We start from the raw sequence: 25837 nt of genomic DNA, 5'->3' as shown, positions 1-25837 counted from the left end.
GTGTGGCTGGGGGTGGGGTTTGGGTGTGGCTGGGGCGGAGGGTTGGATAGAGAGGGTGAGTTCCTGCACCTTTTCTCTGAGAAAAAAAGCCCTGCATACTACCCACCCCCATACACTCCACACCCCTCTCATGTATATACTAATCACCACCATACACTCCACACTCCTCTCATGTATATACTACCCACCCCAATACACTCCACAACCATCTCATGCACATGTTACCCCCACATACACTCCACACCCCTCTAATGTACATACTACCCACCACCATACATTCTGCACCCCTCTAATGTACATGCTACCCACTGCCATACCCCCTACTTTTCTCTCCTACACACCATTGTACAGTGTCATAATAATAGCACCATGGGCAAAGTAATGCATTATTTTACTTTTTTTTTAAATTACGTTTTTTGGTGAGAGTTTTTGGCTTCTTTGGTGAGACATCAGGGGTCTACACAAACCCCTGAAGTCTCACTTTTTAGACTGAGAAAGGGACTGAGGAAACACATTCCCAAACCCCTTTCTCTGCAGCCCCAGCTGCACTGCAGATGAGTGAACAGGAGACAGCGGCTCCTCTCCATTCATAAACCAAAGCAGAGTAAACACAATCACACACTCACTGTGTTCATTTATAAAAGGAAGGGGATGGTAAATGATATATTTACCAGCCCCTTTTCCTGAAGATCTCCCACAGCAGTCGGTGGAGAGAAGAGGAGGGAAGCCGGCAGCGCTGGGGGGGGGGGCATACAGTTATTTATTTTATTGCTTGAATTATTTTTCTCATGGATGTGAGTGGGGCCTTATGTCTAAGTTTTTCCTAAGGCTTCACAAAGTCTAGAGCCATCTCTGAGGAGCATGATTATGCTTATTTATAGTCTAGTAAGCAGTTAAGTGACATAAGAAGCCATGTAGCTTCTTCAAACCGAACATAGTGGTGTCAATCTTCTGGCTGTCAAATCTGGTTGATGGATAAAAACAGGTGAACATAATTATAAACATTATGTGCTTCAACTATGACTAGAGTTCAATTTTAAGGCACAAAGAGCCTAAGCAGTCTGAATCTGCCCAACAGTAGGCTGTCAGATGTGGCAAATGAACCCTAAAATCAGTTTTTACAGTACAATGTTAAAGAGGATCTTTTAAAAGTACACAAAATTACAAATGCATTAACACTTTACATTTTACCTTGGAGCATCTGGTTAACACTGATTAGAGTTTTTTCTGCAAATGAAATCTTAATGTGGTAATAAATCTGATCAAAGATGGGCAGATGTATCCTAGAGAATAAGAGATAGGGAGACATACACCTGTTTCCCATAGATACAGGGGTCACTGCCACTTCTCATTCTACACACGACAGGCTAAAGTGTGTGGTTAATGTGTTTTTCCTTTGGTCTTCAAGGAGAAGGAAAGATCAGCTTGGAAGCAGAAAGATTTTCCCACTAATTGTTACCTCCCCAGTGGTTCTCTTAAATAATTCACCAAGTGCTGCATTTGACCGTTAGATTGAAGAATAATTTAACATAAAAAGAGCTTTAACTATAGCTAAAAGCTATAGCTAAAACACAGATATCAACTGATGAAACAAAAGCAACCTGGTTATCATCAGGGCAGACACTGATGAAGCAAATTTCTTTCCTGCAACTATGGCAACCATTAAGTTCCCCCAGCGGGCGGGGGGGGGGGGGCACGGGAAGCCATCCCCTCCTGGAGAACACAGTGATTATTGCTAGCAGCTATAACAGCCATCAGCAAAAATCACATGTAAAATACGGAAAGCTGGTTGTCGAATGACCAACTTGATTACACCTTGGTCGGTTCAGCAGGATTCAAATTGTCTATGGCTGGCTTTAGTTACATTTTCTTAACAAATACCCTTTTATGATCATTTTAAAGAATTGGCGTGATTAGAAAAAAACATTTATTCTATTACACTGCAGACTTTAAAGGATACTTTCACCTTTACAAAAACAATAAATGCACATTTTTTGCAGGTAAAAAATATGCATTTATTATTTTTTTTGTAATGGATCTGTAAAGCATTTCCCCAATGATCAGCAGATCGTGGGTGGAATGCCACGGTCCTGCAAACTGTTTGTGTATCTGTCTGGCCTTACCTCTGATACTCCGATATGGCCAGGCAGTTATACTGTGACAGGAAGACTTGATGAACTACCACAGCGTGCCACAGCGCCGTGGTAGTTCATTGAGAACTACAAGCTGACAGCCGCAAAGGATGTCAGACCTTGAAGTTTTCTGATTCACAGAATACTGTGAATGGATGATGTGGGCGGATGGGCCTAGCACACATGATACAGGAGAGGGTGAGAGGGTGCAGACATGGTACAGAAGAGGGTGAGAGGGTGCAGACACGGTACAGGAGAGGGTGAGAGGGTGCAGACATGGTACGTGAAAATCGTAACTGTTCGCACCTATGGTTAGTGTGGCATATAGTGCCAGGTTAGGTGATACAGTATAGAGGCAGGTTAGGGTGGTATATAGTGCCAGGTTAGGGTGGCATATAGTGCCAGGTTAGGGTGGTATATAGAGCCAGGTTAGGTTGGTATATAGAACCATGTTAGGGTGATATAGAGAGCCAGCTTAGAACGTTCAGCAGGTCATCATCACCCCATGGCCACTAACCTGCAACATCCTGGTGCCTGCAGGAGAAGGGCGGATGGCAGCTCTGCTTGTACACTGAAGAGAGAATCCAATTAGCTGATTAGCTGCCCGGGTGTCGTAGGCCCCTCCCCTCTCCACTGTACACATGGAAGGGACGTGCTAGCCGCGTTTTTTACAGATTATAACAGCTAGTGAGAGGGAGAAGTTCCCCGCTAGCTGTCAGACCGGGGCTTCGGGGTGGAGCGGGGGCCAGTGCATCTGTAACATGTTACATGTTACACCCTGAATATGGTACTAGTAACATGTAACATCTCTGGCTGCAGCTCCCGGCTGTGAAGAGACCTGGTTGCTGGGGATCTCCATGCGGCTAGCAGGTCTCTTCCATGTGTACAGTGGAGAGGGGAGGGGCCTATGATGCCTGGGCAGCTAATCGGCTAATCAAATTCTCTCTTCAGTGTACAAGCAGAGCTGCCATCCGCCCCCCTCCTGCAGGCACCAGGATTTTGCAGGTGAGTGGCCATGGGGTGATGATGACCTGCTGGACATTCTAAGCTGGCTCTATATACTACCCTAACCTGGCTCTATATACTACCCTAACCTTGCTCTATATACCACCCAAACCTGGCACTATATTACCTAACCTGCCACTATATACCACACTAACCATAGGTGCAAACAGTCACGATTTTCACGTACCATGTCTGCATCCTCTCACCCTCTCGCATACCATGTCTGCACCCTCTCACCCACCATGTCTGCGCCCTCTCACCCACCATGTCTGCGCCCTCTCCTGTACCATGTCTGCACCCTCTCACCCTTTTCTGTACCATGTCTGCACCCTCTCCTGTATCATGTGCGCACCCTCTCTGACATTCTACTGTACCATCTCAGCACACTCTCTGACCATCTCTTGTATCATCTCCTCACACTTTCTAACCCTCTCCCTTTCTCTTTTTCTCCCTTTCTCTGTTTTTTTCTCTCTCCCTCTTCCTTCTCCCTCTATCCCTCTTTCACCTCAGACTCTAACCACACCCCCATTATACCACGCCAATATTTAGTTTAAGCCATGCCAATTTTTTGTACTGCTAAGCCACACCTACAAATGAATGACCCGCCCCTAATTAAAATAAGACTCCACCTACATACAAAAAAGTGTCCCTATTAATTTTTTTAGAATGTTGGCAACTATGTATAATGTATTTTTATTTTTAACATTGCTCCTTTTCACAGCATATGTATACAGACTAAATGCATGTCACATGTGAAATATAGTTGTGGATATGATATAATTTGTTGATACCACCTGTATTTTTAGGCAGAAACTCTACAGGACTGTTTACATAAAATATGCATGGAGATGCAGACATTTTATTTCTAGACCAAAGTAAGGTAATCGTAACATATTTGCTGGTAAATATATTCTTCTGCATTCAGTTTGCTAGAGTCGCATTGCACCTATTTGACACATTGCACCTAGAAAGTAAAAACTTTTTTTCAACTTTTAATATTTTTTAGCCATCATCATCATCATGAATGAAATAAATTAGCAATTTAATTAAAACAATAAATACTTCCCAGTGTCTGTACACATGTTTAGTTAAAGTAATTTCCAGAGCACCCAGATATCCTGAAAAGCAGGCTGTTTTATATTGGAAATAGTGACCATATTTTTTATAATTGCATTGTGGCCATGCTACCTGCATTGTTATTGGCCACAACCTGTTAGAACAGTGGCTCCACTGGCCAATAGACAAGGGCTGGGACATTGTGGATAACTAGACGCTATGTTTACGGTATAATAGCATGAATTTTTGGAGTTTCTAAAGTAAATTGGACTTATAATCTTGGAGTACACTAATAAGCATAAATAAGAAAGAAAAATTACCGCGCTACCACAATAAATAGCTGCAGTTCTGAAATTGTGAGATATACACAATCAAATAGAATAATGATTAAATAAGAACCGCGCTGCAAACAAGTGTAATATAGTATAAATAGATCTGTGAGGGATCCACATAAATATCAAAAAGAAAAACAACCCATGTGAAAATGAAACAATAGTGAAATAATAAAGCCCAAATGTAAATTCAAATAATGTCCAATAAGGTGCAATGAAACTAATAAATCCTTCCGGTGACACCACGTGAAAGAATCCACCACCAGGTAAAATAAATGCTTTCCAATGGCAAGCTGTGAAACAGCTTGTAAATAAACCAGGCGCACAATTGTAATAACGTCCTGATATGATCGACAGTGTAGGGGGAGGATGACCAGGATAGCCAGGCAGACCAGGGTGGCTATGATGATCCACAGTACAATAAACAAAAAAGGAAAAACACAAGGAATAAAATCAATGGGGACTCCCAAAGTGACTGAAGCAGTCAGCAGAGCAACAGATGGGTGGATGTGCATCCCAGAATGAGCAAGCTGCAAACATCCACAAGAAACGCCTTGTAGGCTACACCCGCCAAAAAGGTATCAATATCTTTCATCACACCAATGCAGATAACCACACCATGGCAGCAATGGCATTGGTGTTTCTTGTGGATGTTTGCAGCTTGCTCATCCTGGGATGCACGCCCAACCATCTGCTGCTCTGCTGACTGCTTCAGTCACTTTGGGAGTCCCCATTGATTTTATTCCTTGTGTTTTTCCTTTTTGTTAATTGTACTGTGGATCTTCATAGCCACCCTGGTCTGCCTGGTCTGCCTGGCTATCCTGGTCATCCTCCCCCTACACTGTCGATCATATCAGGACGTTATTACGATTTTGCGCCTGGTTTATTTACAAACTGTTTCACAGCTTGCCGTTGGTAAGCATTTATTTTACCTGGTGGTGGATTCTTTCACGTGGTGTCACCGGAAGGATTTATTAGTTTCATTGCACCTTATTGGACATTATTTGAATTTACATTTGGACTTTATTATTTCACTATTGTTTCAATTTCACATGGGTTGTTTTTTTTTTTTATATTTATGTGGATCCCTCAGAGATCTATTTATACTATATTACACTTGTTTGATGCGCGGTTCTTATTTAATCATTAAACTAATAAGCATACCTGCTTAATTATCTAGTTGACAGATTACATCTTTGAAAATCCTACAAGTACTGTACATGGTGTGAACATTTCTGACCTTCTAAAAAGCTAGTTCCTGCCCATGCAAAGTTCTGGAGCTCTCCGCTTGGCCAGTGACATCTTTGGGCAGCGGCTTCTGGGAGTTGATCGCCCAGCCGCTTTTATTGGCAAGGACTGAATGCTATCACTCCAGCCATTGGTTGTAAAGGCTGATCAGTGTATTCTAGTGGAGGGGAGTAGCCCTGTCAGAATACAAAGACACTGCGGGGGAGATTGCCACACCAACATCACTTGTGTTGGTATGGCGTTCTGTCAGGTTTTTTTGTTCAGCCTGCTGAGTTGAACGAAAAAAAAAACTTGCAGTGTGAACTAGGCTTTAGATAAATTAAATAAGTGAATTAGTATTCTATTGGGTAACAAGCATAAAAGAAGGTGACCAGATGAGGCTCTGAGTGGTTGCACTATGTGAGAGCTCCTGCAATCCTGATCTGCTCCAAAGACGCTCCTAAGTTGTTTGTACCAATGATTAGACAGCCGTTGGCTGGCTGATCCATCTGGAGGAGCTCGCTGATACATTGACACATTGGGTTTAGAGGATATAGGATGGAGGACTGGAGGAGAGGAAGAGGAGTGTCCTAGCAATCTAGCGTGGAGAGGCACCACCATCTTGCTACACTCTGGCCTGCCCTGTTCACCCCGGCCTCGTCCTTGCTATAGTGATCATACTAACCTGCGGTCTCCCTGGCTGTTGCGCGGTGCTGTTGCGTGGAGCTGCTGTGTGGTATCCCTTGTTGCTGACCTTCCTGCTGTGCTGCTGTGTGGTGTCCCTCGCTACTTGCTTCAGTCGGGGGTTGGATGATTTCTGTGTTGTCCTCAAGCTGCCCTTAAGTTCTAAGCCTGTCCACTCGGCAGTTCTTCAGTTGAGAGCTGGGGGCGGACTGATGCTGACTTCTGCAGCTTCATAGGCATAAGAGACTGATTCCACATCATCCTTGGCAGCCGAAGATCCAGATCCAGAGGAGAGAGCAATGAACAGGGGTGTGAGCAGGTGTATTTTCTTGTTTTTTGCTCTGTTTTTTTTTTTCTTAGCCAAAATCAGTCAAAAATGATATAATGTTATTAATTTTATCCTGCTCCCAAGGGTTTTTTTTTCCTTTTTTGCATATATATATATTGCTATAACCAGTTATAAGAAAAGAAAAGGTTATAAGAAAATATTTTTTTTCCCCTTCTTTTTTTTTAATCAGACAGGCATTAGGCATCTGTCTCTACTGCATTGCGGCTTCTGACCATATATTGTCTTATACAGATGCTAAAAAGGACATTTTTTTGATTGTGCATAAATGTCTCAAGCTCAGACTCATCAAGTAACTCGGTATCAGATTCAATCTCTGTGACTGTTTTTTTCCCTACAAGGAAAGCAAAAATAGAAAAAAGAGGGATGACTGTTATCTTAGAGCAATCCAATGAAGCACTGGCCTCCTTCGTAGAGGATTCATCTTCAGCCGCAACTATTTTGGCTGCTAATATGGAGTGTAAAGAGACTATTAAGTGACAAATGGATCTTATAGCCTCAGATTTTTCCCAGATCCATCAAGGATTTAGATGGTTTCAAAGCCAGAGTCTCTGAGGTGGAAATCAGGGTCTTCACGTTGGAAGATTTGACTCAGATTCTAAAGAGTTGTGGGCTTTGCAGCTACAGGTTTGACGGTTGCAAGGAACGGGCTACTGATACTTAAAACCATCTTAGATGGAATAATATTCGCATCCTGGGACTACCTGAAAGGGCTGAGGGGACCAAACCAATAGAATTTGCTGAGCAATTACTTATTACCTTTTTGGGCCTAGATAGTGTGCCACCCACCTTTGTTGTGGAGCGGGCACATAGAATTCCATTCAAACCACCTAAACCTGGAGCTCCACCTAGGTCTTTATTATTACGACTACTTAAAATATTGAGATAGAGACAGGGTCCTGGCAGCTGCTAGGGCTAAATCAGATATATCTTTTGAAAACGCAAAGTTATTATTTTTTCTAGACTACTCTCCAGAAGTTCAACATCGCAAGTCTTACACAGAGATCCATAAGAGACTACGAGAAAAGAGTATACAGTTTAGCCTTCTCTACCCTAGCAGATTACGCATTATAGATGGTGGACAGACATTTTTCTTTGATACCCCGGCTGCTGCTTCCATTTGGCTGGATGGACGATAAGTGAATTATTATCCTTTATCAGGAGCTCCAACAAGTGCTTCCCCGTACTACTCTTAGCCTCCCCTAGTATCAACTACAGCCTCTTTCTGCCCCAGAATACAGATCTGGGGTGGTTGGAGTGAACTGTTTTGTGGGGTTACCTCTCCTCATCTTCCCCTTCCCTTCCTCCCCCCCTCCCTCCCCCCTCTTTTTTTGTTTGTTTTGTGAGTATTTAGTTTTTTTGGCATATAGGACAAGTAGACTATATTGCCTATTTTTTATGATTCAGGATAAGGCTTTCTCCATGCCACCTTGCTTTTTTTGGGGATGGCATTGGAAAAAGGCAGGAAGGGGGTATTAACACCCGTGGGGTGTGTTTTTGTTAATTGCTTTTACAAATTGTGTCTTCTTTATATTCTTGAAATTTGTTCATTCAAATGCTTGCTGCTCTTGGGATCCATCACTTTGCAATGTAATTTGCAATACAGTTTATTTCTTAAGTATCATGTTTTTTATTTTTTAGATGACATCACGTAATCAAGAGGTTTTTTCTATTCTGTCATGGAATGTTTGTGGCCTTAATTCAAAATTTAAAAGAGCATTGTTATTTAAGTATTTGAAAAGTTACTCTCCACATACAGTGCTACTTCAAGAAACTCATCTTACGAGAAGCAAGCTTTTGGCCCTTAAGAAAGCTTGGGTACAGAAGGCTTATCATGCTACATATTCCACGTTCTCTAGAGGGGTCTTGATGTTGATTAGCAAATCTCTACCGTGCATGGTGGAAGATGTATTTTCTGACCCCAAGGGTAAATATGTCTTGGTTGTGTTTCTTCTGTGGGGCCAGAGATAAATAGTTGTTAGTGTTTATATATCATCTCCTTTTGCAGGGACCCTCTTATATAGTCTCTTACAAAAAAAATTCTTGTATGGTCCAGCTAAGTTATTGATAATGGGAGACTTTATTGCTATACTTGATCCTGTTTTGGAGAGGCCAACCCCCCTAAATATTGCTCTGGAGAGCTCTCTAATTGGGCACAGATGGCAGACCAGGTAGAAGCTTGGCGATGGAAAAATCCAACAACTAGATCATATTCCTGTTTTTAAACTTCTTATAAGACTGCTTGCCGTAAAGATTTAGCTTTTGTTAATTCAGCGATATTAGCAGATATGGTACATGTTATACTTGCCGAGTGGGTTATTGGACCACGCTCTGCTTATGCTTACACTTTGTCTCATTTTTGGGATGCAGCACAGTGGAGATTGGGAACTCATTGAATTTCACATCCAGATATGGCTAATAAAATTCCTCCCCTTCTAACAGAGTATTGGGAATTTAATGCAGGTTCATCCACTTCAGCAATAATATGTAAAGCCTTTTGGGCCTATACAAGAGGACAGTATATATTAGCTATTAAAGTGGTTAATAAGGCTCAACGAGTAAAAAGTGACACTTTGCAGTCTATAGTGGTCCATAAAACAGCCCAATATGTTGTGGATCCTTCAATTTTAGCCCAATTTTAATACTTTACTCCATGCCAAATGGGCCTTGCATTTGTATATGGCTGATTCCATGAGGATGAATTTATATAAAAATAAACAGTAGTCCTTTGAGTAGGGGAATTGTAATGATCAATTTTTAGCCATGATGGCTGAACATGAACAGCCTAGTATTCCGATTTCGGAAATACGTATCCCCTCTGGACATATGGTCTGTACACAGTCTAAAATTTTGGAGACCTTTCGGCACTATTATCAGACATTGTATACATCTCCGTTTCCTCTGATTTCCAGCCAACTGAATTAGCAGCTTGGACTCAGTTGCGCTGTCCTGGTTAACAGATGAGAGGGAGGTGCTAGTTTGCCCTATAATATCAGAGGAGATCCTTTCGGTCATCGGTTCCTTTCCATTGGGGAAGTCACCAGGACCAGATGGCCTTCCTATTGAATTCTATAAGGCCCATGGAGACCTTTTAGCTCCTGTATTGGCTTCTCTCTGATTGCCTGAAGGAGGGAGCTTTGCCGGTCTGTCAATGAGTCATGCCCATATAGTTTTAAAATACAAGCATCCAAAAGATCCATCCTCTTGTGCGTCATATAGGCCTATTGCTCTTTTGCATGTAAACGTTAAGATTTTGATAAAGCTCATCTCCCGACGATTACAACCTATGATGTCTAATATTATTGACTCAGATTAGACGGGGGTTACGTACGTCCGTCAGGGCTACCAATGTGAATTTAAATATATACTAATATTCATGCTTCACATCTTAATATAGGATCTAGGGTCACTGCCTCCCTAGATATAGAGAAGGCTTTTGATACTCTGGAGTGGCCCCTTCTTGTGGGAGGTGCAGCCCAGAATGGGCTTTGCAATGGTATTTAGAAAATGGTTGCAGGTCCTATATAGAAATCCTACTGCCACAGTGAAAACGGGGGGAGGATTGTCAGTTTCTTTCATGTTGTTTAGGGGAACTCAGCAGGGCTGCCCTCTGTCCCCGACCGTTTTTGCCATTGCTATGCAGCCTGTGGCAGAGGCCTTATGTGCCTCCCCCAATATTAAGGGATTGCAGATTGGCTGGTTGGAGGAGGGGGTATCCTTGTATGCAGACAACCTCTTATTATTTTTGAATGACACTGGAACCTCTCTCCAAGGCGCCTTAAAGATATTGGACTATTTTTCAATGGTTACAGGGCTGGAGATGAATTGGACCAAGTCCTTGTTGTTCCCAATATATACGAAGGCTTGAAGTACAGCTTTCAATTACATCCCATTGCAGTGGGTAGAGAATTTCAAGTATTTATGAGTTGTAATTTCCCTCCAAGCTTCTGAATGTATTTCTCTGAATTTGACACTGATCCTAGGAGATATGGGGCAAAAATTTAAAGTGTGGAAGTCTCTACCATTGAATTTACTGGGACGTATTAATCTTTTTAAAATTAAAATTATACCAAAACTTATATATTTGTTTAGACACTCTCCCCAGTGGCTCCCTGTATCCTTTTTTACCAGATTAAATCAATTTTTTTAATCTTTTTTATGGGGATCGGAGAACCATAGGTATAAATTAACCACCCTAATGTGCGCTTGCCAACAGGGAGGTTTAGCTTTTCCAGATTTATATAAGTACTTTTTAGCTACTCAGTTGGTCATGGCCACATGGTGGCTGAGCCCAGACTTATATAATTCCTCTGCTCGTCTGGAGGCAGCAGTGGTAGGCTCTATAGAGGCTCTTGAGGTACTTTTATTTAGGGGCAGCAGGGCACCCTACCAGTTGACTACTTCAATGCTCAATACTATTCGAGCTTTTGAGGCTGGTCTTAGATATGAGCATTATCCCAAGGGCGCAATCTCTCCAAGTGCTCCTCTATGGTTTAATCCTACTCTTCCTCAATTTTTTTAAACTACCAGAGCCTATTGCATGGATGAAATATAATACTAAATTACTTTCTCAAGTGATCACTGATCGATAACTATCTACTTTCTCTACACTCACCTCAAATTTTAATTTACCTAGTTCCTATTTATTTAGATATTTCCAGCCTTTTCATACTTTTCCACAGGATAATTTAATGATTATACAATCCACTTTAAAATCAGTACTTAGGTCTGAGTGTCTGGATAGGCCCACTTCGAGACTGTATTCCTATCTTATCTTAATCTCTATTTTGCCATTAGAGGGTCTTAGAGTGGATGCGAGATATACCATATCTGGATATGGAGGATTGGAGAGGTGTGTGAGATTTCCCTCTGTGCTTTCTGGTTTCCTTGAGAGACCGCATGATTCAATTTAAATTGGTACATAGAGCATATATCACACCACCCAGTCTTAAAAAGATAAATCCTGTGTGCTCATCTGAGTGCTGGCAGTGTGGAGCAGCTTCAGGGGATTATGCACACATTTTCTGGACTTGCCCACATATAGCTATATTTTGGGTGGATGTAGTAGATCTATTAAATCCTATTACTTCTGCTCCCTTTCTGGTCTCAATGTCTGTTTGTTTGTTGGGTTTAGTAGAGGCTATTCTTCCTACAGTGTCTGAACGATTGTTTGCTAAAACAACATTATTTTATGCAAGAAAAGCCATTTCTCTGCATTGGAAGAAACCAAGCTCTCCCACGCTTCTATACTGGAAACAATTGATAAATAATAATCCTCCATTGTATAGAGACATCTATATGAATAGGGTTTGTTTGAGTAAGTACGACAAAGTTTGGGCAAAGTGGCTGGACAAAACATATATATGGTATCTAATGTCCATGGGGCGATTAACTGAGATATAGGTGTTCCAAAAATAGGGATGCTCGGGGCCACTGGGGATAGAAGGGATTGATGTTTACCTCTCAATACACTGGGCGTGGATTGATACCTAAGTGGACGAATGGGATGGTTTAGATTTAAGCCTAGACTAAATACCCTTCTGTTAATCATTATATATTTTTTTATTTTCTATTTTCTTTTGGAATCTTTATTTAGAATTTCATATTTGCTATGCAGAGTGATTGGATCTTGAAATTGCATTAATATATAGGTCCAATGTGTATGATGTATTGTTGTGTTTGGTCTGTTTGTTTATGAGGAAATTAAATAAAAAGATTTATTAAAAAAACAAGCATAAAAGAACAAAATTAAAACCTATGTGGCTAAATTCTAGTGAAAAAAACAAATAAATGACAGGCCTTTAAAAAGTACAAAGTAGAAGGGACGTGCTCAGCATTCCAAATTTACAAGAAATGCAAAGCAGCAGCCAGGACATCTAAAATAGAATACAAGAAACACATTGCTACAGCAAGCACATTTTTTTTCAAATATATCAATAGTAAAAAGGTTATAAAAGAACAGATGAACTTGGAAAGTTGGTCACAAATGACAGATAAAAGACAGTTGTATTACATTTTTTTTTCTCTTCAGTTTTTACAGATGCAAAAGATGGGTTTGATAGTTGCAACAGTAATACTAATAACATTTCAATGAAGGTACCTCTGTGATTGACAGAAAACCAGATACAAACTACACTGGAAAAACATAATGTGAACCAATCATTGGGTCAAAATTGCTTACATTTGCAAGTCCTTTGTGAACTTACCTTGATTATAGCCAAGCTGCTATTTTTTTAAAGACACCTGGTTATTTGGAATGGTACCAACTGATTGACGTGGAGCAAATATGGTACCAGTTTACAAAAAAAGGATCAAAATATATACCAAAAAACTACAGACCAGTCAGCCTAACATCAATAGTATATGAGGTATTTGGGGTAATGGTGATACACTATATTCAGAAATCTGTCTGCGATAAAGGCATTATAAGGACAACCAGCATGGATTTATGAAAGACTGTTCTTGTCAAACCAACCTATTATCCTTCTTTAAGGAAGTACATGAGGAAATGGATGGTGGTAGTTCTGTGAATGTAGTTTATCTAGATTTTATGAAAGCATATGATAGTGTACCTTATAGACATTTTGTTTATGAAATAAGGTAGTTGATGAAATTGTAAAAAATTGTATGTACATGAATATGAAACTGGTTACAAGAATGGGCCCACAAAGTAGTGATAAATGGCTCATTCTCTAAATGGCCTAAAGTTGTGAGTGGTGTGCCCCAGAGTTCTGAATACAGAAACAAGAATCTAAAGGGTGGCAGGGATTTTTAGGACACCAAAACAACCAATTGTATCATGCCCACATGCACATGAGTTTTGAGATTTGCTCTTCCTCAGGAGTTAACTGGTGGACCTTTAAATGGGAAATAAGAAAAAAAAGAAAACTCCACACATACAGTATATATGTTTCCACCCCGATACAGAATGTATCCACATCCAAAATCACTTACAAGAATTTGCAGTCAGCAAATAACACAAGACCTATATGAGAAAATAGCCTGTAACTGTCGTTATATGTTAAAAGCATAGCAGTCCATGTGAGATCCCAAAAGTGCCATAAGGATACATCAATTAACCCAAAATACTAAACACAATAAAAACAAAAATCAAGCAATAGGAACCAAAAACCAAACCAAAAAATAAAAGGTAAAATAAAAAATAAAAAAAAAGCAAAAAAAATATTTTATTTAGATGCGTATACATTTATCTATAAAGAATACCAACTACAAAAACAAAATGATTTATAATAATGTATAATAAAATAAAAAAAATCAGCAAACAAGAAAGGGAGGCTATTATTTTAAACCATTCAGTTGTCTGTATCTTAAAATCTCCTTCCTTTTTTGTTTGTAATATATTATTTAGGATGTGGTACCCCTAATTACTCCAGACCTATTTTACTTAAATGCTGTCAACTCTTATATACAGTATACACAGTATACTAAAAAAATCACATAAACAAATTCCTTAGTATTAACCAAATAATAAATAAAAAATGCAACAAATTGCCATTACTTTAAAATCAATTCATTAGTATAGAAATAAAAAGGGCCACAACTTAACCACTTTCCTTCTTCCTATTGGAGGTCATATGACATCCTCACAGTCATGCCGCTTATGCGTGCCCCCATGGGCACGCAATGTGACGATAAGTGGTGAGCCGTGTCCTTTGGACACAGTGCATCAAAGATTGGGGTAAAGAGCCAATGATCTTGGCTCATTACCATGTGATCAGCTGCGTCCAATCACAGCTGATCCCATGTAAACAAATGCCTGTTGCCGGCATTTCCTTTCCTCAGCGATGTCGCTCTGCGAGGAAAGGAAAGTTGATAACTGGTTTTCCTGTGACAGCAGACATTTACACTGATCAGAGCACTGATAATCAGTGCCCTGGTGATGATCAGTGCAGCCCCATCAGTGCGGCATATCAGGCCCATTAGTGCAGCACATCAGTGCCCATTAGTGACATTTTTATTTTTTTAGTTCTGAGAAGTTATACTGTATACAATCTACTAAACATTCTTGTGTTTGATTCCCATGAGGTTACATCTTACTAATGATATATATAAACAAAGAAGTAGATAAAAGCAAGTAGGTTAGATACATTAGGAAAATTCTGAGAAAGTGACCTATCGCAACCTTGATATAACAATGGCATGCTTCCATCCCTAGTTAATTTGTAAAGAATTTGAGAATAGAAATGTGACTTTACATGAAACATGTCATTGTGGGTATGGATAATATGTATGTATGAATGAATTAAATACATTTTAATTTGATTTTATGTCATTAACTCCTGAGTGTGGTCCATGATTTTTAAAGCATAAATAGAATAAAATATAGTACAGATATAATCATAAAAGATTAATATATTTATAATAATAATAATAAATTGAATGCAAACAAATCAATGGACATGATTAATACAATTCTTACAAAGAAATACATAAATCAATACATTTACAAATCAAAAATACATAAATCACGATACAGACACAGACAAGGCAGAATAGTGTTATTGAAATTCATAATTAAAACAAGCTTAGCTAGGCACCCTTAGTTTAAAACCCGACGCGTTTCTCAGCTTCCTGCCAGTCATCAGGGTTACGATGCACATACTTAATGAAAAATCAAATAAAGTAACTATTAATATATAACCTAATAGAGAGGAAAAATCAGAGACAACCGCTTACTGAAAATTACTTACAGAGTAACCCGTAAGTTATTAGTGGAAAGTGTCCTTCGCGCTCGTCGGATGATAAACGTGAATCATAAACAAATATTCTCTATAATAATGTGAAAAAAAGGCTAAAAAAATCGCATAATCAACAATAAATAATAATATTGCAGCAAAATGAGGGTGTTCACACCAACACTTAATCCAGTATATATTGTGATATATTTTGCGCAGTATTATGAATAATAAATATTATGAAAATTAATGCTCTAAAACCTAAATGGTGAAAAATATGCAGTGTAAGACAAATAAATTAGTGATAGTGATAATAGTGGTGGAGGTAGCCTATACTGCAAGGACTAATTGTCTCTCTATTGCAGCTAATAGCTATAGCCACTATCTCCTGATGTTAAAATTTATAATAAAATAAAGTGCATCCAAATGAACGTGCTAATCTAAAATTAATTCTTAAATCAATAATAGTGCAAGTGGGATATGCAGCCTACATAATCAGGACCTATTGTCTCTGTTATAAAATTAATTCCTACAGCCACTGGTAACTAATAGTGATAATAAGTGCAACGTGTCTTCCCCAGATAAAGACACGTGACGGTGTTGTAACGCGTAGGGATTGGCTGGAACAATACACACACTAGAAGCATAAGTGAGAGGGCGCTGAGAACGCCAGAACCTTTTTTATTACTCTGCCTGTTTTTAATTTATACCATGTAAGAGCATTACCTAAATATGGAATAAATACCCCCCCCTGTTTTCTAAACGTTATCACGCTAGTGGAGCCTTCTTTTCTCCCCCTCGCTTCATTTGTTTTCTTTCCCCCACCGCTGAGACAACAAGATCGGAGGTGCATAGAAAGAGCGATGGAGGATTAACAAGAAAGAATGCAAGGACCTCATTGATAGCGCCTGCACCAGAAATCCACAATCCCCTAATGCCTCTTTACTACACTCTGAAGGTGAGGGTACTGTGAGACCATACACAGGAGACGCCACCAGCAGGATCACATATTCATCACACTATATTTGCCAGTATTGATTAGAGAAATTTCCTACAATTCTATAGACTCTTTGGCTGTCATTTTTATCCCATTTATTTCTCCAGAGGACTTTATCATATTTATTTGCATTCCATTTCAGCACCAATCTGTATTTTTTGTATTTATGTTTAATCTATATATTTATAATTTATATGATTGTGGTACTTTATGATAATATTTATTGCACGATTTGCACTTACTATTATCAATTTGTTACCAGTGGCCGCAGGAACTAACTGTTTTTATTCATGATCACGATTTGCACTTATTATCACTATTAGTTACCAGTGGCTGTAGGAATTAATTTTATAACAGAGACAATAGGTCCTGATTATGTAGGCTGCATATGCCACTTGCACTATTATTGTTTTAAGAATTCATTTTAGATTAGCACGTTCATTTGGATGCACTTTATTTTATTATAAATTTTAACATCAGGAGATAGTGGCTATAGCTATTAGCTGCAATAGAGAGACAGTTAGTCCTTGCAGTATAGGCTACCTCCACCACTATTATCACTACCACTAATTTATTTGTCTTACACTGCATATTTTTCACCATTTAGGTTTTAGAGCATTAATTTTCATAATATTTATTTTTCATAATATTGCGCGAAATATATCACAATATATAACCCGTAAGTTATGCCCAATTCCAGTAATGGGATTTGATTTTTCAGTAAAACATGCATCTTACCCCTGATGACTGGCAGGAAGCCAAGAAACGTGTCGGGTTTTAAACTAAGGCTGCCTAGCTAAGCTTGTTTTAATTATGAATTTCAATAAAACTTTTCTCCCTTGTCTGTATCTGTATCATGTGATTTATATATTTTTGATTTGTAAATTTATTGATTTATGTATTTCTTTAAAAGAATTGTGTTAAATCATATCCATTGGTTTGTTTGCATTCAATTTATTATTATAAATATATTAATCTTTTATGATTATATCTGTACTATATTTTATTTTATTTATGCTTTAAAAATCATGGACCACCCTCAGGGGTTAATGATATCAAATCAAATTAAAATGTATTTCATTCATTCATACATATTATCCATACCCACAATGACATGTTTCATGTAAAGTCCCATTTCTAATTCTTTATAGGTTAGATACATGTTTATTTTTCAATTTACAAACGTTATTTAATAATGTTTGTATATTGAAATAATAATAATAATATTTAAGTATAACAACTATATGAAAGTCGGACTAGGGAACAAAATAATACTCGGAGATTAAGTTTATTTGCATGACAGGGCTTTGGTGTCTTGGTGAACTACAAAGCAGATTATTATGTCATAAATATTATCAAAATATAGTTTATTTAGCATCCAGAAGATCATTGTGTAGCGGTGCCCCCATGGGGTCGTTGAGTATAGTAGTTCCACCTGTCACCCTGCTCAGCCAGGCACTTCACTTCACCAGTCACACGTTGCCAGACAATGAACAGTCTTTCAGCTTTGTTTTTGTTGTTTTTATTGAGGGGATTTAACTTTGATGGAAAAAGGGACATGGGATGCTCAGATAATTGATCTTGTTAGTTTGAACAAAAGATGATTGAATCTATATTGGCAGTCTCTAAAGTTCCATACTACTTCAGCACATTTCTTGAGTCAACTCCACTTTCTCTACTGCGCAATCCTAGATTCCTGTCACAATTAGCACATGGTTAGGCCTCACTCTGAATAAGTACCAACTGTTCAATATCCACCATTTGCTGGCAGGGGTCTGCAGTCCCCTTGGTGTAGCAACCAATAGCAATGATAAAGTACTTTTGTGCTAACTGCATCTTGGTGGACTACTGATCCTAGAATGTCCTGTGCAAGTCCTGCCAACCCTCCTGGCTGCAACAACTTGACTCTAACACCAGCCACATCACAGTCTCTCCCTCTGGCTCTACATCCACTCCTGGCATGTCTCTCCCAGAGCTTCAAACTGCACCTGTCACTCACAGACCCCGGAATGGATTTAGTGACTTTCCCAGGCAATGTTCCCAGCTGTCCACTTCCTGCTCCTGTTCAGGACACCCCAAAATAGCGTTGTATGAAGGGGTTCCTTCCCAGCCCCCGAGCTCCAGGCCCAAGGTCACACCCTCCCCCAGAAAGGGGGCTTCCTCCAAGGCCATGACAGCCTAGCACTCCATCACTAGTTCTTCCACCCATACAACTCCTCCCACAGCAGGCTGACCATGAATATATATAGGAGGCCTGCCAATCCATGGCACTCCAATCCTCTGCCCTGCTTCTTTTCCAGAACCTTCCACAAACAGAGGAAGCACCAGAGAGATGAAGTGCGTGTCAGTCACCTGCTGCTACTCTCAAAACCACTCCCAGTCCCCAGATCAAAACAAACAGGTCTAGCTCACAGCTAGGCCTGCCTAAATTTACCTGCATTGGCTGTAAAAAAAAAAACACATCACCTACCTCTAGCAACCTACCTGAGGTAGAGGGTGCTACAATTGCATAAAAGAAAACTAGCTGAACAAACAATTATACTCAGCAGTCAATTATACTCAACAAAACCCTATCGGGAGTTAGCATGAAATTATTGTATTTCTTTTCCTTGCTGATAAATCCTCTGCTTGATGCAAACATGCAAACAACTACTTCACAAGCTACACTATTATATATATATATTAGTTGTTATTAGATTTGAGCAGCGTCTGGCAAATGCCAAAGAAGTTTGGATGCTGAACCCAAACTCATTTGCAGTCAAAGGGACAAAACCAACCTGATCTAAGCCTACCCAGGCGGGTACATGGTAAGCTAAGCGGGTCGCCAGGATTTTAGAGAAAAGTTTGACGTCCACGTTCAGAATTGAAATTGGTCGATAGTTAGCCAAATTAGTGGGATCCCTATTTTCTTTGGGAATCACTGAAATGTAAGCTTCCTGCACGGTTCCCAAGGGGCAAGAGGTGGTAGCTAGCGTGTTAAAAGCTTTAAGGAAATGTGGCACCAGAAGATCCACAAAACATTTATAGTATTGCGCTGAGAAGCCATCCGGCCCCGGACTTTTGCAGGTTTCATGGTCTTCAGGGCTTCTGTCCATTCCTCAGAGGACTATGGGGTTTCCAAAGCGGTCCGGTCAATTTCCAACAGGGCACCAGGGCTATATTTTCTAAGAAAGTCTTGTATCAATTCAGAGCGGGTCTCACCTGTCACAGGACTATGGCTTGTCCCCTTAAGACTGTAGAGTTTGCTGTAGAAGCAAAGGAATTGTTGAGCAATGTCTTCGTTTTTGGAGTAGGTTGTCCCAGACGGGTCAGTCACATGGTGGACTGTGGAAGCAAGGGTACGTTTTTCCATTAATCTAGCTAATAGCTTACCTGGCTTGTTGCCCTGCTCGTAAAACAGTTTTTGTGATAGTATGTGGTGTCTTTGCGCCCTTTTAAAGAGTTCTTCTACCAACAGTGATCACATGTCTGCTAACTCTTTAGCTACATGGATAGCCTGCGAGCATTTATGATGAGCTTCCGGCTTAGTTAGCTTTTTAGAAAGGGGTAGTATCAGTGCTTGATGTCCTTTCTTTTTCCTAGCTGCTATAGAAAGCAGGTGTCCCTGTATAACACACTTATGTGCCTCCCATTGAGTCATTGGTGACACCTCAGGCGGATCCTCTCACATTCCCACCAGATATAGATGTAGATAGGTCCCTGTAGCAGAGTTACAGCACCAACAGGAGGCTAGGGTTGACGGAAAAATGTTGTGTAACGTGGATGGGTCCCTGTACCAACATTGAGACAGAATCTTGTAATTCATTATGACAGAAATAGCTAAGGACCTGTCTGATGTTTTCCAAATCTCCAGGGTCAGCAAGGATGGAAGCATCCATTCTCCACATCTTAGTGGACCCCTCCCTCTGTGGGAATCATAAAATTAGTGTAATCGGGTAATGGTCGGAGAGCACCATGTATTCAATGGTCGCGTCTGCAAGGTCGTCAGGCCTGTCTGATGAATAAAGAGATAATCCTGCTGCGAGTAGCGGTTATGTGGTGATGAGCAAAATGTATAATCCTTCTCTAGAGGGTTAAGAGTGTGCCAGGTGTCATGTAATGTAAGGGAAGCCAATTGAAGTTTCACCTGATGCAGAGCAGAGAAGGGAAATGAGGAGGTGCTGGTGGATGGATCCAAAAGCGGGTCTAGAGCCATGTTAAAGTCCCCACCCAGGATTAACAGGCCTGCTTGAAATTAAGCAAGTTTCAAAAGGGTCTCTTTCAGAAAGGTCACACTCTCGGAATTGGGACAATACACGTTTGCCAGAGTCATTGGTTTGTCTTTCCAGGTGCCTTTTAAAAAAGAGAAATCTGCACTCCAGGTCCAGCAGTTGGTCAGTAAGGTGAAACATGAGCGAAGTGGTAAGCAATATGTAAACCCCCTTTGTTTTGGAGTCAGCGCAGGTCACGTAGTATGCCTCAGGGAAGCGCCTATTAGCTAGGCGGGGGATAGATCCTGTTTTGAAGTGGGAAATTTTTTTTGCGCTCTATATCGGTGAGTAGGGATGAGCCGAACACCCCCCTGTTCGGTTCGCACCAGAACATGCGAACAGGAAAAAAGTTCGTTCGAACATGCGAACACCGTTAAAGTCTATGGGACACGAACATGAATAATCAAAAGTGCTAATTTTAAAGGCTTATATGAAAGTTATTGCCATAAAAAGTGTTTGGGGACCTGGGTCCTGCCCCAGGGGACATGGATCAATGCAAAAAAAAGTTTTAAAAACGGCCGTTTTTTCAGGAGCAGTGATTTTAATAATGCTTAAAGTCAAACAATAAAAGTGTAATATCCCTTTAAATTTCGTACCTGGGGGGTGTCTATAGTATGCCTGTAAAGGGGCGCATGTTTCCTGTGTTTAGAACAGTCTGACAGCAAAATGACATTTTGAAGGAAAAAACTCATTTAAAACTACTCGCGGCTATTGCATTGCCGACAATACACATAGAAGTTCATTGATAAAAACGGCATGGGAATTCCCCAAAGGGGAACCCCGAACCAAAATTAAAAAAAAAAAAGACGTGGGAGTCCTCCTAAATTCCATACCAGGCCCTTCAGGTCTGGTATGGATATTAAGGGGAACCCCGCGCCAAAAAAAAAAAAAAAAAAAAAAAAAAACGGCGTGGGGTCCCCCCAAAAATCCATACCAGACCCTTATCCGAGCACGCAACCTGGCAGGCCGCAGGAAAAGAGGGGGGATGAGAGTGCGGCCCCCCTCCCTCCTGAACCGTACCAGGCCACATGCCCTCAACATTGGGAGGGTGCTTTGGGGTAGCCCCCCAAAACACCTTGTCCCCATGTTGATGAGGACAAGGGCCTCATCCCCACAACCCTGGCCGGTGGTTGTGGGGGTCTGCGGGCGGGGGGCTTATCGGAATCTGGAAGCCCCCTTTAACAAGGTGACCCCCAGATCCCGGCCCCCCCCCTGTGTGAAATGGTAAGGGGGTACATAAGTACCCCTACCATTTCACGAAGAAAGTGTCAAAAATGTTAATGACAAGAGACAGTTTTTGACAATTCCTTTATTTAAATGCTTCTTCTTTCTTCTATCTTCCTTCATCTTCTGGTTCTTCTGGTTCTTCTGGCTCTTCTGGTTCTTCCTCCGGCGTTCTCGTCCAGCATCTCCTCCGCTGCATCTTCTGTCTTCTTCTCCTCGGGCCGCTCCGCACCCATGGCATGGGGGGGAGGCTCCCGCTCTTCTCTTCTTCTCTTCTTCATTTTCTTCTCCGGGCCGCTCCGCAATCCATGCTGGCATGGAGGGAGGCTCCCGCTGTGTGACGGCGCTCCTCGTCTGACAGTTCTTAAATAACGGGGGGGGCGGGGCCACCCGGTGACCCCGCCCCCCTCTGACGCACGGTGACTTGACGGGACTTCCCTGTGGCATTCCCCGTGACGTCACAGGGAAGTCCCGTCAAGTCACCGTGCGTCAGAGGGGGGCGGGGTCACCGGGTGGCCCCGCCCCCCCCGTTATTTAAGAACTGTCAGACGAGGAGCGCCGTCACACAGCGGGAGCCTCCCTCCATGCCAGCATGGATTGCGGAGCGGCCCGGAGAAGAAAAGAAGGAGAAGAAGAGAAGAAGAGAAGAAAAGAAGAAGAGAAGAGCGGGAGCCTCCCCCCCATGCCATGGGTGCGGAGCGGCCCGAGGAGAAGAAGACAGAAGACGCCGCGGAGGAGATGCTGGACGAGAACGCCGGAGGAAGAACCAGAAGAGCCAGAAGAACCAGAAGATGAAGGAAGATAGAAGAAAGAAGAAGCATTTAAATAAAGGAATTGTCAAAAACTGTCTCTTGTCATTTTTAACATTTTTGACACTTTCTTCGTGAAATGGTAGGGGTACTTATGTACCCCCTTACCATTTCACACAGGGGGGGGGCCGGGATCTGGGGGTCACCTTGTTAAAGGGGGCTTCCAGATTCCGATAAGCCCTCCGCCCGCAGACCCCCACAACCACCGGCCAGGGTTGTGGGGATGAGGCCCTTGTCCTCATCAACATGGGGACAAGGTGTTTTGGGGGGCTACCCCAAAGCACCCTCCCAATGTTGAGGGCATGTGGCCTGGTACGGTTCAGGAGGGAGGGGGGGCCGCACTCTCGTCCCCCCCTCTTTTCCTGCGGCCTGCCAGGTTGCGTGCTCGGATAAGGGTCTGGTATGGATTTTTGGGGGGACCCCACGCCGTTTTTTTTTTTTTTTGGCGCGGGGTTCCCCTTAAAATCCATACCAGACCTGAAGGGTCTGGTATGGAATTTAGGGGGAACCCCACGTCATTTTTTTTTTTAAATTTTGGCCGGGGTTCCCCTTAATATCCATACCAGACCTGAAGGGCCTGGTATGGAATTTAGGGGGACTCCCACGTCATTTTTTTTTTTTAATTTTGGTTCGGGGTTCCCCTTTGGGGAATTCCCATGCCGTTTTTATCAATGAACTTCTATGTGTATTGTCGGCAATGCAATAGCCGCGAGTAGTTTTAAATGAGTTTTTTCCTTCAAAATGTCATTTTGCTGTCAGACTGTTCTAAACACAGGAAACATGCGCCCCTTTACAGGCACACTATAGACACCCCCCAGGTACGAAATTTAAAGGGATATTACACTTTTATTGATTGACTTTAAGCATTATTAAAATCACTGCTCCTGAAAAAACGGCCGTTTTTAAAACTTTTTTTGCATTGATCCATGTCCCCTGGGGCAGGACCCAGGTCCCCAAACACTTTTTATGACAATAACTTGCATATTAGCCTTTAAAATTAGCACTTTTGATTTCTCCCATAGACTTTTAAAGGGTGTTCCGCGGCATTCGAATTTGCCGCGAACACCCCAAATTGTTCGCTGTTCGGTGAACTTGCGAACAGCCAATGTTCGAGTCGAACATGAGTTCGACTCGAACTCGAAGCTCATCCCTATCGGTGAGCTTCCGCTAAACACTGCTGCGCTTTTCCAGTACATCGAGGCCTTAGCATTTAAGGAATACACTTTGAGTAATAGAGGAGCTGAAGAATGCACTGTAGAAGACATGGGTGAGCTATAGTAGTGCGCGTGGATGGCACTCGTAGGTCGTAGATGGAGGGGGTTCACAGGGGGGAGGAGTAGAGAGAGAGATTAGACCGAGTATAGAAGGAGAGAGGATCGAGAGATATATCTAGCCTATGTATGCACTGCAAGCGTTTCCAGTAATGGACGGAAGACCCTACCTGTATGTGGTGGGCACCTCTAATACAGGTAGAGTGTGGAAAATACCGGAGGTTGGTGTAGCCCAGCTGGCCCACCTAATTGGGGGAAACTAAGGTGTATAGGGACAGGGAAGAAAATATTCCGGTTACTGTCAAAGGGGAACCTGCTTCTTTAAGGTGAGAAAGAGGTCTAACACCAAGGAAGATACATACATAGCTACCACCCAGAGACTCCTATATTGAAGCTCACCAACTATGGGACATGCCTCAGCTATAGATATCAAAGGGGGCCAGGTAGAGCCCACCCAGGATAGGTGGCCACCGGCTCTAGCCGGAAGCCCCCCTCCCCTCCCACTGTATTTCCAGGATCTAAGCGAAGGTAAAAGTGGTATATGACAGATAAGCCAGGAAACCCAGGCAACCCCTATGGTTGGTACAGTGCTGCACATCCAGGCCTCCGCCTCCAGAGCCCCACCTATGGGGCATGAACCCACGGAGCAGAGGCCCCAGTACCCCATCCTGCGCCACTGGGGACACCCAGGACTCACTCACACAGAGGGGCCCCATCACCCCAATCAGAGATTAGATCCCACAGTACGTAATGTAGATATAATAAAAAGGCATCTCTCAGGTTAGAGGCCCTCTATTGGCAAGTTATCACTTTACTTAACACTTTGTAACAAGTAGAGGGTTATACCCTCGGGCTTCTGATATGTAACAAATCTTGAGCATTTTAAATGTTATCATATCCGAGACCCTGACCCCCAAGACCCCAACCCCCAGGCCGTGGGCCTGAAGTATCGGAAGCTTCGGGGTATAGGATCCCACAAGACTAATGATCAATCCCATTTCTATGTCAGGAGAAGAAACGCCCTCCCTCTATACTACACGTGAACATAAGTATTGCTAATATTAACATCAATTCCAGGGTACATTTGCTCTTGCTGTGATATTAGGCTGAAGACTCATGGGTTTAACCATGACCATTGTGAACTTTATATATTTCCTGCTTATGCAAGAGAATAGTGACGCGTTTATATTAGCCAGTAGAGTAGGGCACAGGTAAAGCCACTGTATATGAGGCCACACAACCAATGTCCAGCGGCCTGCAGGTGTCTCAGAGGGCTGAGTCTGGGAGCACTCGCAGCTCCCGTAAGAACAACTGTGACTGCAGCCAGTGCAATTTCCTTTGGAGCACAATCAGCATAGAACCTATAGCACACAAATTTCGGGAGTCCCGAGAGAGGATGCGTGTCTCCATTCATTGTAGTCACAGATTCCTGCATCTAGGAGACCTGTCTGCTCACTGGGGTCCCATGTAATGTCAGGCCAACAACACAAATAAGAACAGCAAAAACGGTCCCCCAGGCGTGGGGGGATTACCTGAGTACCCATGCATGAGGAGGTGAGTCACACGGCCACATAGGGTATGCCATATATGAGGTTATCGCAGCCTGGTACCTATGTTCTGGAAGCTGTCCATGGATTAAGGTTCAATGATAACACCATGGTCAGTGAAAACATTTGTAAGGCCCCAGGACTAGAGGCAGAGACTTAAAGGTGATGTAAGCCATCTCACCCAACCGTTGGTTTCACAGCTTGCGGTCCATTCTGGATGATGGGGAAGCTCGTGGGCTTTCATCTGTCTCCATGTCTCCA

Source organism: Aquarana catesbeiana, linkage group LG01, assembly GCF_042186555.1.
Source record: "Aquarana catesbeiana isolate 2022-GZ linkage group LG01, ASM4218655v1, whole genome shotgun sequence".
Lineage (NCBI taxonomy): Eukaryota > Metazoa > Chordata > Amphibia > Anura > Ranidae > Aquarana > Aquarana catesbeiana.
Note: the sequence above shows the minus strand (reverse complement) of the source record.